The sequence below is a fragment of the Trematomus bernacchii genome, unplaced genomic scaffold (genome assembly GCF_902827165.1).
Source record: "Trematomus bernacchii unplaced genomic scaffold, fTreBer1.1, whole genome shotgun sequence".
NCBI classification, from domain to species: Eukaryota; Metazoa; Chordata; class Actinopteri; order Perciformes; family Nototheniidae; genus Trematomus; species Trematomus bernacchii.
The window spans coordinates 15,434,402-15,451,267 of NW_022987714.1; the positions used below are offsets into that span (position 1 = coordinate 15,434,402).

A 16,866-nucleotide genomic window follows, 5' to 3' on the forward strand; every position below is an offset into this window, starting at 1 on the left:
CAAAAAAAATACACATAACCTTCCTCAGGCAGTGTGTTTGTACCGGGGACAGGAGACACCCTCTTGATGAGAAACTGTAAGAAATGATCGGGGAATCCCTCCGGAGTGGAGTCATGACGACTGGATCTGAAAAATGTTGTTGTATTTGGTGGTTTGTGTTCCAGCTGTCGATCAGCAACTATATATCCATAATCCACCAGTTAAAGGAAATACAACTAATGTGTTGTGTTATATTAGCTGTACAATTTACCACATATGGTGTTCTTATCCATACCTCCTGTGTTTTACGAGCGACTTATCAAGTCTTGGCAAACGGCATAAAACACGATTAAACGTGTTAGTATATAAAACCATGCTCGTATCTAAAACCTATAGAAATGCAAAACGGCATCAGTTTAGACGTTATTCTGTCCTCCTGCTTACCGCATCATTTATGAGAAAACATTTCATAACATTAACACGACATATTCGAGGTGGTTTTAAATAGCATAGGCCTATCCGTATTTATTTATTTCTCCAAGTTATGTTTTTGTGTGCACTGAGGAGTCTCAAACAGGCGTTTGTTTAATCATTTTAAGATTGGCTTTAATCAATGTTTGAAAATGAATTCTTCATATTTGATAAATGAGAGGTAACATTTTATTTATGGTATTATTTACATATATTTCTCTCCATTCTTCCTTCTGCCAACGGTGTCGCGGTTTCTCGTCTCTCCCGTTTGTGTGCTTAGTGCGTACGCATGGGTTAGAGTTTGCGTGGAGGACAGCACATTTTCCCGTCAAGTTAGTATTTTATAAATCGCAAACATTGCGTAGAAACTGGCGTACGCCATTTTTTGAGCGTATATCCCTTTATAAATGAGGCCCCAGAGTAGACAGTTTTACACTTTGGAGTAGAATGGACATAAAGTACACTTCTCAGAGTGCACCAGAACCTCTCTTTGGTGTTGTTTCTTTGTGTGGTGTTGGTGTTGACTTGTGTAGTGTTTATTCTGGGATGATGGACTCCCTCAGAGTATATCTTTGCATTGAGTCTGTCTGAAAATATTCTCCAGGAAAAGCGCGACCGTGACCGTTACAGATTGATGCAAGAGTTATACATCCATGGATCGAACACGGCAACATTTCTCCGCAGGACTGTAACGTTAGGTAAGTAGACACCAAGTGAATAATCCTGAATATTCATATTTGACACATACATAACACCACCCTGTGAATATACTATAAGTAAAAGGCCTGCACTTAAAACCTGACTTAAGTAAAAGTATGCGAGTATAATCAGCTAAATGTACTTTAAGTATAAGTAAAAGCACTCATTGTGCAGTGAAATTGTCCCTGTCAGTGTTTTACTATTTTTGGGATGCTTTTAGGTTTTATATTACTGCTGCATTAATGTGTATGTTGCATTTGACTTCTGGTCATGGTAATGGCCGAGCTGATCTGATTTGCTATCAAAGGTTTTTGTCAGTGTCTGACCCATCCATCAAAATATGATGTACATGTAGTTATATTTGTGTTTATTGTTATCTTACAGTCATCTCCAGCCTTCAGGAGTACTCTGGTCCAGTGGAGGCAACCCTACATCCTAGCAGTTGGGACCACAAGAAACAGCTCCATGAGTACTACATTGCGTTGGATGGTGAGCTCCTTCCCTGCAAGGCCAAGTCTTCCCTGTCAGTTTTGATGAACTTTTTAAAGCACATTATGTGTTTGGGATCTCCTATGACCAGGCCTTAAACGGCATGTACACATTTTTGCAGACCACCATCTACAACATTGATGTAAACTGGTTGCCATGTACACTTTTAGATGATGGTCATCCTGCTCGGTGATTGTTAGTCTTTCAAAACACTATTTTTGTCAGTTTACTTGACTTGACTTCACTTACTAGTGTATGGTATTCCACGTTGTCCATTTGTTGTAACAGGATTTTGGAATGATGACCTCTAAAGTGTTTCCAAGAGGCCTAATGAGCAAATGTACACACATTTCCACCTACAGTATGACCAATGTATTTTGTGGGTTGTTTGATGTTGCTACTGATTAGATGTTATATTTAAAACACATCAAAATCACATTTTTTTAAATAAACGCATGTTTTCAAAAATCTGATGTGTTAATGATTCACCCCAAAATTGTTTGTTTGGTGTACATCAGCAAAACAGCACTGAAACAGTGTGAAAAATGACCATGGAGTACATTTTCTCTCTCAAAGTGTTGAATAATCAGCTCTGCACCGTGACACTAAAAGACTGACTAAGAGTACATTTGAACTCTGAGGGTTCTAGGTTTACACTGCACGTGTTGGAAAGCACTCAAACAGTGTCAAAAAAGTACCAGTTATAGTGTATATTTTGACTCCCAAAGTGTTCAAATTTAACTCTTTATTTGGAGTTTATATTTGACTCTTTTGACAGTGTTCAGATAACACCAAACTCTTGGACCTATATACACCCCGAGACTGGTGTTAAATGTACTCTTATAGAGTACAATGTACACTGTGGTTTTTGCAGTGCATGAAAGGGAGCAAGGTCATTGGGCAGACAAATTACAAATTAATTTAGGTTGCTTGGTTACTTTGAAGACTGCGTGAACCGGTCAATGCCATTGGGGCCCCAAAAAAAACATTTCTTTTTTTTTGTGTGTGCATGGGCCCCTGGTCGGCTCTGGGCCCCGGTGCGTTGCACCGGCTGCACCGGCTGCACCGTCGATATATCTACGCCACTGGCCCCCCCACTTTACAGCCCTGCCCCACATTTTCGCAGCGGCGGATGCCGCGGAACATTGTACATCCCGTTTCAAGAATTCCCTTCTACTCTAAAGTCGCATCTAAAAAGAACCCGATCTGATCTAGCTGTGTATATCTTGTTATTTTTGCAAATTGAGGAGATGATAAGACAATCTCATTAGCTACAGGCAGCGACAGAGGCACATATATTGCATTAGGTAAAAATAAAGCAGGCACACATAACAGGAAGAATATGTACATTTTAATCCAATCAAAGAGGACATTGTCACACCATTCAAATTTATCCATTTACATTACAACCAATAAAAAAGCTTAGATTTGTTTCTTTGTTACGTTGTTCTGTGTCAGCCTTGATATCGCAAACATGTCAGAAGAACCAGCGCATAATTAAATACAATACAGTCAAACAAAACTGAACTTCAACAACTTCAATGTCACATCCCTGACATCCACAACTCCGGAGCCTGGCCCTTCAACCCTAGAACCAGCGCAGCCAGATGAACCCCAAAGCAGCAGCTCTGCGACCGCTGAGACTGTCAAAACCGCCGGCATCGTAGAACCGAAACAGGCTGGTTCCGACTGCGTGGAGGTTTGTTGTCGGGACATTGAGACGGGTAAAGCTCCACAGCTAATTGTAGAAAAAAAGGAGACCGCTACATAGTTTGGGCAAAGAGAAAGGTACTTCAATGCAGAATGGTACAAAAACAGGGAGTGGTTCATTATTTGCAAAACCACTAAACGAGCCTTCTGTGAAATATGCAGATTTACTGCTGTCAAACGGCTTGTAACTTTCTCCAAATGTGGAGATGACAGCTTTGTAAATTCCGGAGTTAATAACTGGAAAAAGTGCCCAAGCCTCCTGGACAGCCACGAAAAGTCTCATTTTCACAGAGTGTGTTCTAACAAAGTGCGTAAGTGCATAAATTAATGTTGTCTTCTTCTGTTTGCTTTAATACAGGCTACGTAGTTATGCAGCGCCCCCACTGCCAGTAAATGGAACTACTACAAGGAACCCTGTTAATTATGTGCAGTTATTTCACGACTTTTATTATATACACCTTGAAAATATTACCGAGGTCCGGACCTCAATGGTGGATAGTATACGGCCATGCCTGTAGCCAGAGGCGGAGTGATTACCACTCCGCTACTGTAGATTTTGCATTTCTTTGACCATCACATACACACGCACTTTTTGCCCTCCCCCACTTCTGAAATGAATCCGGCGCCGCTGCCTGGCATGACCTCTTGCCCCCCCCCTTTGCCACCCCATGTAAAATGTTCTAGAACCGCCTTTGCCTTCTCAGTACACCAGCACCTATCTAATTACATTGAGCTGGTGTAATGAGATAGACACACAGGGGCGCCGCCAGGGATTTTGGGCCCCATGAAAAGATATCACATTGGTTACTTCAAAATGTTTTTCTTAATGTTCTAAAATTGTTTGGGCCCCTGTCAGTCACGGGCCCTTAGAATCGTCCTAACTTTTCACCCCCTTACGGCGCCCCCGGACACAACATGACAAGGGTGAACTTTCGAGAAAACATGTTAAAAAAAACACATTAACTCAAACATTTATTACAAAAATGAATGATTCATGGGCTTGCTCTCAAGGCAGGAAGACTGTTGTACAAACTGAGCAGCTAATGCCATTCTCGTATGTTTCCCCCATTAGCGGGACATTACAAGGAGTCAGCACAGATTTGAATTAATTCATTAATTACTACATTTTCTCATTAAAGACTGGGTTCATAAAAGTTAATTCCTTGTTTAAATGCAATAAATAGCTCAGTCACGTAATCCATATGTCAGTGAAGTAGTCAGTAATGAGCATAAATGAATAGGAAAACATTTTCCCCTTTTCAAAGAAGCCTAATAGTTTATCTTTAGCATCGGACCAAGTGAGGTACACCCTGGAGTGGGAGGGCTTTACTCACTGCCCCTGCTAGGTAGAGCAAATCTGAACATCACATCATAATTTATATTCACACATTTACTATTGGACAATGTTTTAAAATGCTCAGAATAGTCTGCAGAAATGTGATTTTATCAGACAAAATGTTTATGTGATGCATTTCCCCTGATGTGACCTTACTATTTTACTTTAATAGTGCTTTTCCCTTGCTTGATAGATTCAGTAGATGTTAGAAACACTGATTAAATACATTTCTTGACATCCAAGGCACATCTCAAAGCAGTGTCATGGCGAAAAAAAGAAAGAAAAACATGCTTATATGTTTCCTACTGCTTAAAGCATTCCTTTTGGTTGGAACATTCCTTTTAATTTATCAATAGACAGTCAACCAACCAACGACGAGCCTTGTAACCTCCCACTCATTGATGACATGCCCACTTCTTTCACCTTTTTTGGAAACTACTCAAATGACATGATGGAGTATGGCAGTGGGTCCCTAACACATGTGGCTCAGATACATTGCATGTATTCCTCATTGCATCTCTAAGTTAGCTGACAACTGGCTCACTCTGACCACTAAATCAAACTCACTCTGCACAAAGAAGAAATTGCAGAGTGTAGTAAGAGACAGTGGCATTTCTGTAAATCATGTACATTTGTTTTATAAGACAATAATAATGTGCAATTCTAAATCAAGAATTGTTTTGCTATTTTTATAATTAAAAAAATTACATAGTCATTACTCCCTGGGTATATTTTCAAGTTCAAAATAAATATCCCCATTATATTCCAATGTTATGATTATTCAGGAGAATGTAGATGACAGAATGTCCACTGCCATCTACCGTAGTAACTTATCACATTACATAAGGTGGGGATTCTCCCAAATGTAGTGTCAGCAAAATATTTTAAATACCTCATGACTCAGCTGTCATCCTTACCATATTTGGCACATCAGTCTGTTGAACTTCTGCAATGTAAGCAAGCCTGACTGAATATAAGGGGGACTGCTTGAGGTAGTGCGGTGGATGACCAGTGGAGTTTGTGGTGAGGGGGTCTTCTCTTATGCATTGTAATTTAAGAAATCTGTTAAAAATGTCAAGATAATGTATTTATTGATATTCAAAGCAAACTTTGCTTTCCTCTGACACAATATGTAATATGTTCACTTAACTTTAAAATTAATGCATGAGTAATATTTTTTTTCCTGCACTGATTAATTATTTTCTTTTTCATTAGGTTTGTGGAATACGACATTCTTATTACAAGTGGGAAGAGTAAGGTATGTACAACTTTTACCATTCATTTTCTTTTTTCAAGTGTTTGTTGTTTTACATCAGTGATCTCAGGTTTTAAAATGTAAAAGCTAGTGTTCATTTTGTTGTTTACTTCAATCAGTCAACTTCATTTTATTTATACAGCCAAATATAAAAAATGAGCTTGAATAGTCTTTACAATCTGTACGCCATTTGGACCCCTTTAATGGGGAAAAAGGGAATATACCTCAGGAATAGAAACTGAGGAGGGACCTCACGTGACAGACACACATGCAACAGACATTTGGTGTGCAGAGTTGAGCGACTTACTACAATTACAGTAAAGGTCCCTTGTAATGATGCAATGCAATGAAAATGATTCTGATGTGGATATACCCTGCTGTTACATTCAGGGTCAAATTGACCCGTTTGAAAGTTTGAAAATCTAAGAAAAATACTTTCAAGTATTTTTTTTGTATGAAACTTCTTCTACTTACCTTAATTAGTGCAATAAACAAGTCAAATGAAAATGGTTCATGTCATGCATTTGGATCCCCCCCCTACATGTCTATATCACAGAGATGGTATTCGGGTCAATCTGACCCAGCAGTGAAAGTGGAGGCTAAAAGGGGTCAGAAATGTACACGTACACATACACGTACACACACACACACACGTACATACACACACGCACACACCAGTGAAAGTGGAGGCTAGAAGGGGTCAGAGGGCTCAAATGGGATATATGGTATATATATCGTAATTTTCCACACACACACACACACAGACAGACAGACAGACAGAGAGAGACAGACAGACACCCCGCACCTGACAGTGAAAGTGGAGGCTAGAAGGGGACACACTACCCCACTCGAATACACACACACACACACACACACACACACACACACACACACACACACACACACACACACACACACACACACACACACACACACACACACACACGTTCTTAATTGCTTTTACAATAAAATACTTTCAATACAAACCCTTATGACTCATTTGGCTTGATTCTAAGTGATTGGGTCTGACCCTGAACAGAAGAGGTGTCTCGTCTCCATTTATCAACATCAACCAATTGGAAAAAAAGTTGGAACATTTTAAAAGTAATTTAAAAATGTTATGTTATGCAAAACTAATGTATTTTATATCAAGGTTTTTCCAATGTAAAAAGAAAATAGAAAAATGTGTTTGAATGTATATGTTTTGTGAAAAACAAGTGACTTATTCTAATGGAACCATGATCTGTGAGAGGTGAATAACACAATTGCACTAAATATTGATTTCATTGATAGTAATAAAAAAAATCTGGAATTTGGGGCTTCTGACCATTTTTGGATAATTAAACATGCACTGGGTCAAATTGACCCACGAATATTATTGCTGTTACAAAAAACGAATATAACAGGAGGGTTAACTGTTTAGTACAACACCATACAAATTATTCAATGTTCAATGGCATGAGCTGACATGATTCTAAAATCGATGTTGTTTGACTTGCTACCCAGACATAGACCGCAATCATGAGTACAGACGCGGAGATGGCCATGTACGGCAAGGCTTCCATTTACCTCCGCAAACCAGAGAAGGAAATAATTGAGGCTCAAAACGCACCTTTTGATGCCAAGAGTGCCTGCTATGTGTCTGATGTCAAGGAGCTGTACTTGAAGGCAACACTCATCAAGAAAGATGGTGACAAAGCCATTGTCAAAATACTGGGAACTGAGGAGTTCAACCATCTCAGTTGGTGTAGGCAAGCAGAGAGACACATCAAAGGTATGTAACTCTATGATGATTAAAAATCAACATTCTTTATATCATTTTTCCAGGGATTAAGAAATAAAGTAATTTTCTGATAGCAGTTCCAAACTTGGTTTATAGGGTTCACTGGAGGATCAGATTATTGCAGCCAGTCCCCTGCTGGAGGCTTATGGTAACGCCAAAACTGTGAGGAATGACAACTCTTCTCGTTTTGTAAGTATGGAACAGTTTCTACACACGAGAGGATACTTTTTACATATTGCACATGTGGAGGGACATTAATGATTATGTTATTCCAAACAGGGTAAATTCATCAGAATCCATTTCCATGCATCTGGCAAACTGGCTAGTGCTGATATTGAGACTTGTAAGTAACAATCCTTATAGTGTACAAACTACTGTAAGTAAGATTTAGCCTGGCTCTGACATGATCAAAACTTGTAGATCTGCTGGAGAAGTCTAGAGTGACATTCCAGCTTCCTGATGAGAGAGGCTACCATATCTTCTACCAGATGATGACTGCCCACATACCTGAGCTGATTGGTAAGAAGATTAAAATATTGCGTATTTTTTATCCTACAGCTTTACATATGAAACATGTTTATTGACATATTTTCCCCTTCCGCAGAATTGTCACTCATTTCAACCAACCCCTACGACTTCCCCATGTACAGTCAGGGTCATATCACTGTGGCCAGCATTGATGACAAAGTTGAGCTGGAAGCCACTGATGTAAGTGATGTTTACATTTATTTTGTGCTGACATGCAAAATCAAAACGGCTCTTTCAAGTTCATTTTCTAAAAGGGTTTATGTTTTGTATGGGCACTTCTTTTGAAATCAGAATGCCATTGATATCCTGGGCTTCACTAAGGAAGAGAAGATGAGCATTTACAGGATGACCGGTGCTGTGCTTCACCATGGTAACATGAAGTTCAAGCAAAAGCAGCGTGAGGAGCAGGCTGAGCCTGATGGCACAGAGGGTGAGTATTTAATCTTAGCTCAAAGCTTAGAGCTTGGCAACAACATTGGTACATTTCTTGATAACATTGTGTTCTTCACAAATTATAATGGACATTTCTGAATTGTTTTCAGATGCTGACAAGGTTGCTTATTTGCTGGGTCTGAACTCCGCTGACATGCTGAAGGCTCTGTGCTATCCTAGAGTGAAGGTCGGAAATGAGTATGTCACCAAGGGACAGACTGTACCTCAGGTAATAGAGATTTACTGGTAACCCTTCATTCAAATGTACAGTAGATGTGTTTTTATATTAGGTCAAATAAAATCTCCAGTCAGTTTTTAACACCAGATGCAGTATGAAAGTTAGCTCTACTTTTAAGAAGTTTATTTATGTATCAAATGACTCAAAATACCAGTTATCCAGCATTTTATAAAAATTGTTTAGCAATCATGATGACATTTTATGTTTGTTTTTATTCAGGTGAGTAACGCAGTGCCTGCCCTGGCCAAGTCTATCTATGAGAGGATGTTCTTGTGGATGGTCATCCGTATCAACCAGATGTTGGACACCAAACAACCCAGGCAGTACTATATTGGAGTCCTGGATATTGCTGGCTTTGAAATCTTTGATGTAAGAAATTCTGAAAATGCTACTTTTCAAGTCAAAATCATTATTATTGCCTGTTGCAAGAGATCATTCTGATTATTTGTCCCAACGCAGTACAACAGCATGGAACAGCTATGCATCAACTTCACCAATGAGAAACGGCAACAGTTCTTCAACCACACCATGTTCGTCCTGGAGCAAGAGGAGTACAAGAAGGAGGGTATTATCTGGGAGTTCATTGACTTTGGAATGGACTTGGCTGCCTGCATTGAGCTGATTGAAAAGGTAAACACTTAATTTTGTCCTCATATGTAACCGTTTTTTTTATTTGTTATCATGTATCACTAAATGATATACCTCTTTCAACTTTTTCAAGCCCATGGGCATCTTCTCCATCCTTGAAGAGGAGTGCATGTTCCCCAAGGCCACAGACACATCCTTCAAGAACAAGCTGTATGACCAGCATCTTGGCAAAACCAAAGCATTTGAGAAGCCAAAGCCCGTAAAGGGCAAGCCTGAGGCAGACATCCTCAGTGAAACAGCTGGGTCTGTTGTATCCTCCAGTAGTTGAAGGTATGATTTTAACTACAGTTAACTAAAACTAATTTCCATATATTTGTATTATTATTTTATTTTATATCATCAACTGTGTTTATGCAATTTTTGTGACATTCTAACAAAACATCAACAGAGACTGGCAAGAAGGGAGGCAAGAAGAAGGGTGGTTCTATGCAGACTGTGTCTTCACAGTTTAGGGTAAGGTACATTGCAATCTCATTTTAACAATATATCGGTTTGTAATCAAACTAACATGTTACCATTTTTGATCTACAGGAGAACTTGGGCAAGCTGATGACTAACTTGAGGAGCACCCATCCTCACGCTGTCTGATTCCTAATGAGTCAAAGACTCCAGGTACATATACAACATACTCTTGATAGTCTTGATGACTGGGTTAGGTTTTGTTTGCACGGAATTCATTTTGTATGGCTTCAACTTAGACATTTCATTAGAATTCATTATGAAATGCGTTTTTTCAGGTTTGATGGAGAACCACCTGGTTATCCACCAGCTCAGGTGTAATGGTGTCCTGGAGGGTATTATAATCTGCAGAAAAGGTTTCCCCAGCAGAATCCCCTATGCTGACTTCAAGCAGAGGTATCAATAGTTATTTTAAAATGTGTTTTTAATGAAAATTAATACAAATAAAATGCTTTCACTAACAATAAACTTTTTCATATAGATACAAGGTGCTGAATGCCAGTGTCATCCCTGAGGGTCAGTTCATTGACAACAAGAAGGCTTCAGAAAAGCTGCTTGGGTCAATTGATGTTCCTCATGATGAGTACAGATTCGGACACACAAAGGTAAGCACCTTGATTGCATGTATATACTTCAGTGTTCTTATCAAGGGCTGTCAGTTCATTCCTGCTTGATGGAATGACATCGCCAAAACGTCTCACATTATTGTATTATTGTGACGGAAATTAAGGCCATGAATGAAGGAAAGATTAAGACATGAAAGTAGAGAAATGTCGCCCCCAAGTGGCCATTGATAGGTATTTTATTCAGATTTAAACGTTTTTTGAATGACTATTTAATTGACCATTACTTGGTTATCATACTGCAAGTCTGACTTGGTTGAAAATAGAATACATTTATGTTCTCTCTGTATTCAGATGTTCTTCGAGGCTGGTCTTGGTACCCTTGAGGAGATGAGAGATGCAAAACTGGCATCTCTGGTCACTATGACTCAGGCTATATGCCGTGGTATACATTTAGTTCCTAACAGCAATTTACTTTCCACAGGGATGCCATTTATACCATCCAGTACAACGTGCGCTCCTTCATGAATGTGAAACACTGGCCATGGATGAAGGTCTACTACAAGATTAAGCCTCTGCTGCAGAGTGCTGAAACTGAGAAGGAGCTGGCAAATATGAAGGAGAACTATGAAAAAATGAAAACTGACCTGGCTACTGCCCTGGCCAAGAAGAAGGAACTGGAGGAGAAGATGGTTTCCCTTCTGCAGGAGAAGAATGATCTGAGTCTGCAAGTAGAGAGTGAGAGGGCCAATGGCCTTGCTGCCAACCTGGACAAAAAGCAGAGGAACTTTGACAAGGTAACACAATTTACTGTGTTTGGTCAAAACACACAAACAATGACATGAATATTTATTTTGCCCTCTTACGTGAACATAACCAAATAAACTGTATGAATTGTATTATTCAGGTGTTGGCAGAGTGGAAGCAGAAGTACGAGTTACATATAATATATTTCGTAAGGCTACATTTTGGCATTCATGGATATATATTTCTGATCTTTTTCTCACTAGGATGCACAACTGCACCTTGATGATGCTGTCAGAGCCCAGGAGGACTTCAAGGAGCAGGCTGCTATGGTGGAGCGTAGAAACGGTCTTATGGTGGTGCTGCTCTGGAACAGACAGAGAGAAGTCGCAAAATTGCTGAGCAAGAGCTGGTTGATGCCAGTGAGCGTGTTGGACTTCTGCACTCTCAGGTGAACAAACCCAATCATTTGTTTCAATAATTCAAGAATCTAATGAGATCTTTAATATTGTGAATATTAGACAGGTGTTGACTTAGGAGGCTAAATATTTTTACCTTTTAGAACACAAGCCTTGTGAACACCAAGAAGAAGCTTGAGACAGACCTGGTCCAGGTCCAGGGTGAAGTGGATGACATTGTTCAGGAAGCAAGGAATGCAGAGGAGAAGGCCAAGAAGGCCATCACTGATGTAGGTTTCAATGTCATGTGTTCTTACTTTAACTGCAATGGTTTTTCCTTGATATGTCTAGTTAACATGTTATGCTGTCTCCTGTAGGCTGCTATGATGGCTGAGGAGCTGAAGAAGGAGCAAGATACTAGTGCTCATCTTGAGAGGATGAAGAAGAACCTGGAGGTTGCTGTTAAGGACCTGCAGCACCGTCTGGATGAGGCTGAGAACCTGGCCATGAAGGGTGGCAAGAAGCAGCTCCAGAAACTTGAGTCTAGGGTAAAAAAATCACACTAAGATTTATATAGCTGAAAGAAACCTTTGAAAACAAGCTGGATACTTAATGTTTTAATGTTATTCAAAAGGTGCATGAGCAGGTTGAGCCTGAACAGAGACATGGAGTAGATGCTGTTAAAGGTGTTCGCAAATATGAGAGGAGAGTTCTCCTATCAGGTAAAGTCACTTTCATAGTTAACATGTACAGTACAAATATTATCCTACAAACTAACATTTTAAAATATTAAAACATGCAAATCTAAACGTTCTTTCTCAGACTGAGGAGGACAAAAAAAATGTTGCCAGGTTGCAGGATCTGGTTGACAAATTGCAGCTGAAGGTGAAGGCCTACAAGAGGCAGGCTGAGGAGGCGGTAAGGACAAAACATATATATTCCAAACATTGGGAACTTGATTCCATGTCTCATTTAATTCACAAAAAATGATTTTAAACACTGAAACATGTTTATATTTCTTGTATTTAAGGAGGAGCAGGCCAATACTCATCTGTCCAAGTGCAGGAAGGTTCAGCATGAGCTGGAGGGGGCTGAGGAGCGTGCTGACATTGCAGAGACCCAGGTCAACAAACTGAGAGCAAAGAGCCGTGACTCTGGCAAGGTAACCATATGTCGGTTTAGGGCAAAATAAGCAGAATCTTTACATTCACTTCACAAAGCTTTAGCTTTAATTACTATGCAATTAAAGGTGGGGTAGGTAAGTTTGAGAAACCGGCTCGAGATACACTTTTTGTTATATTCCATGGAATGCTCTTAACATCCCGATAGCAATGAATATCTTAAGTGCTTTGACAAAAAATCCATAAAAAAATGTCATCTGTGGAAGCCGTAATACTGTAAAAAGCACGACCAATCAGCCGGCCCGGCTAAAATAACTGGATGGCCTACCTGCCTGTCAGCCTTCCATCTGTGCACAAACTTATCTCGTGCCCTCATTGGTCATGTGCGCGTTCATGTGTGTTGGAGGAGGGGCTCTGTAAGGAAGTGGCAGATTTTTTCCGGCTGTGTATTTTCAAATTCTAGCGATCTCGAGCTGGTTTCTCCAAAATTACCTACCCCACCTTTAACTGTTTATAATCCTCTTTGTCACCTATAGTTTATTCAAACTCACAAGAGTAAAGCACAATGAGTGTTTCCCTGTGTTGAATCATATAATATGATATAATTCATGCTGAAATAAAAGCTTAAACTGTTAAACTTGAATTATGTCTGTCACTCTGGTTTTTCTCTGCTTACTATGAAAGCTAGTTGATGTGAGATTTGAATAACTTTTCTTTACATGATAATCATGTAAAAGAAATTGGTTTAAAAACAATTGACCATAAACAAAAGACAGTTAACTTGTTAAATAATACAGACTAGAAAATAATGATTGTGTAAACTCCCTAAAATGGGATTACTGAACATATTACAATGTTTTCAGCCAGCCAGTAAGCAAAAATGATTTAAAAAAAAAAGACAAACATATTTGACAAATGAAGTGAAGGTTGCATCGGCAGCTATCAAGGAAACAGCGAGAACAAAGCAAATGTGTGCCACTCAAGTCCCTTTAATGCTAACCGGTAAAACGGGCACAAAAATAGACAAATTAATGACCTAATCCAAGACAAGCTTTCCCTTGTGAGCTATCTTGGGAGGCTACTAATTAAGTATGACATTGTGTCCGCTCAAAAACCCAGTGTAAGTGTGATGTGAGCGATTATTTGGAACACTTAAATCTTAAAATAAATGTAACATCTTTGAATGTAAATATTACCAACAGGAGATTGCAAATGACAAAATCTTGTCATTTTATTGGGTGACAATTACAAATACACAAAAGTGTTTTTCACACTTTTGCAAGGGACATTTGAAAATAACTTTGGTCACAAGGCTGACATTCAAAGTGCACTGCATAGAGCCAAAAATGGACTTAAAGATATGTCTGCAGTCAGTCGAAGTGTTAATAGCGTGACATAATGAGTCTGAATACCACAGCCATATCTCCTACATCTCAACACAAGTATTAGCTTTATATTTTCCTTTTTTTCTTCACAATTATTTTCAAAATAAGAATAGCATTCTGCTCCATGCAGTATTTTTAATTAAACAATCTGTCAGATGGATTATAATGTATGTCTTCTATTTCCTTGAACTAAAGAAACCTATTTTAAGTACTGATTATTAGAAGTTCAGGTTGTGCCTTTGCTGAAGGACACCTGAAACGTAAGATGTGTGTGCTAACAATAAGTGTCACTCACAGAGACAACAGCTGTTATCCTTACCATATTTGGTACGTGTCCCATATTTAACTTCTGCCATGTAAGCAAAACACAAGGATTCCAGTCTGTGTGTATGATAGAAGAGCTCTGAAGCTAAGGTAAAATGATCGAATATGATGCTCCAGACCACGTTATATGGTATGATGTGTAAAACAATAGGTTTTCATTAATTTGGCATTTTGATATTAATCATAAATTAGAAACGTAGTTATGCACACTTTGAACTAATTGTATACATGATCAAATAGTTTCACATTTTTAATCAAATTTAGTTTTTATAAAGTATATTTGGTTTCTTTAAGTCATTACTAGCGCAATGACTCTAGCTCAACAATCTGCTTCAAAATCAGGTACCATACTGTAAATACATTGCTTTTTTTATCTGTTTCCTGTTTATTACAACTCAATTACATTAACTAAGGATGATAGTGGAATTACCAGACTAACCCCCCACTTTGAGTAGACTTAATGAACAGGTGGCAGCAATTGAGGATCTAAGGGTTCCTCTGAAATAGACAGGAGGTTGTGAGGTATATGAGCAGCTGATGTTCCTGGTGAGTGCACGCAAACATTCCATGAGTAATTTGCAAATCGAATAAAAATGTCCCCATCCAGCATGTTATGAGGCAAGTGAATGAGAACAACCTGGAAGTTTTTGCTGAAGACTGCAGAGCTGCAAGAAGTGTGGCAAGAAGCACATTCATAAACCAAAGGGCTTTGTTTACATTGAACTCAAACAAACAAATACATCTCACCTTATTATTACTGAAAACAGTAATAGGACATACAATTGGGTTTATGCATGCTGCATGCTGCATCACTGCAATTTCCCGGTTACGATTTGAGCCCTGGAACCTTTGTTGCATGTCATTACCCCCTCTCCCACATTTCCAGTATCAGTTGCAAAAACATTAAAATAATGGCACACATGCAAGATGGAAAATAAAGTAACAGGAAAAGGTTGAGAAATGCTATTTCCAAATTCATGAACCTAGTTTACAGGGAAATAAGTCAAGTGAAAAGATCATTTTGGCTTAAAGGCCGTTTTAAATTAATAAAAGGTCTTACAGTCGATGACTATCTCATTGTCACCATAATGTTTTATCTAAAAAACGAATTTAAATGTATATCAGAAATTGGAACAAACAAAAAACAAAACAAACCAAAAGAAAAACGGCATTTCTTAAAGTAATAGTTGGCTAAAACAGGAAGCATGCACACTGATTTTGTAAAATATTCATAATAAGAGCTGGTTAAAAGCCCCAATCAAATGGCAAAGTGACTCGTATTCCTTACACAGTTTAGAGCCAAACAATCACCCACGAATACTGATTCAACATCAATATTATAAATACTTGTGCGGAAATCAGTATAATCTCAATATTTCGGGGTGTCCTGAAGTCAAAGCCTAGTGTTGCTGCTGTACTCAGCACCTGTAGGCTTGATTGTGACCATTGACACATTTAAATCTCATTTGCCGACAGCTGTAGCCAACTTGGATTCAAGGCAGCTGCAATAGATTCCGAAGGCGACCCTGAGTAACAGAAAAAACATGTCTAAATATACCAAAAGTTCAGAGTTCTCAGAGTTCCAAAGCATTCCGGCAGCATAGTCTACTGCTGTATCTATGGATAAGTTTAGATTAGTATGTGTCTGGCAGTGAACCTGTACAGAGAGGGGTGAACACCTACATGCTGGCTACTGTTCTCTTGTGGTGTTTTTGAAATAAAGTCACCATGGTTTGCAATTCTACCTCCTCTCGTGGTCGATTCTTTCCCTGAAAATCCAACCGCTAAAGGGTCGCTGTCTCACAAATGTAGGGGCTTGGACTGGGAGCTGTAGGGTCGCCGGTTCAAGTCCCCGACCAGACCTAAAATATGGAGTATGGACTGCTACTTGGAGAGGTCCCAGTTCACCTCCTGCCCTGCCGTGGTGCCCTTGAGCAAGGCACCAGACACCCCCCTTCCCCTCTCACTCCCATTGCTCCCCGGGCGCTGTACAATAGCTGCCCACTGCTCCTAGTACTAGACTCCTGGTACTAGGATGGGTTAAATGCAGAGGTCAAATGTCACTGTGTGTGCTGTGTGCTCTGCATGTGTGACCATTAAAGAGGGTTTCATCCCTCCCTATTCTATTCTTCTAATTCTATGTGTTATAGTTTTGTGATTTTCACACCAATACTTTTCTTTGCTTTCATTGACTATTTAGACTACAACTATATCAGTAAACCTATTTGACCCTAGTTAGCCCAGTATTTAAGAAAAAAAACGAAAAAAAAAATATTTGTTTACATTCCATGAAATAGATAACTC

The 16,866-nt window shown here is 39.1% G+C and overlaps 1 pseudogene; it reads left to right on the forward strand.

The window, feature by feature from the left end:
• Nucleotides 1-5,692: 5,692 nt before the first annotated feature.
• LOC117491400 lies at nucleotides 5,693-13,861 on the forward strand (annotated as a pseudogene).
• Nucleotides 13,862-16,866: the final 3,005 nt, after the last annotated feature.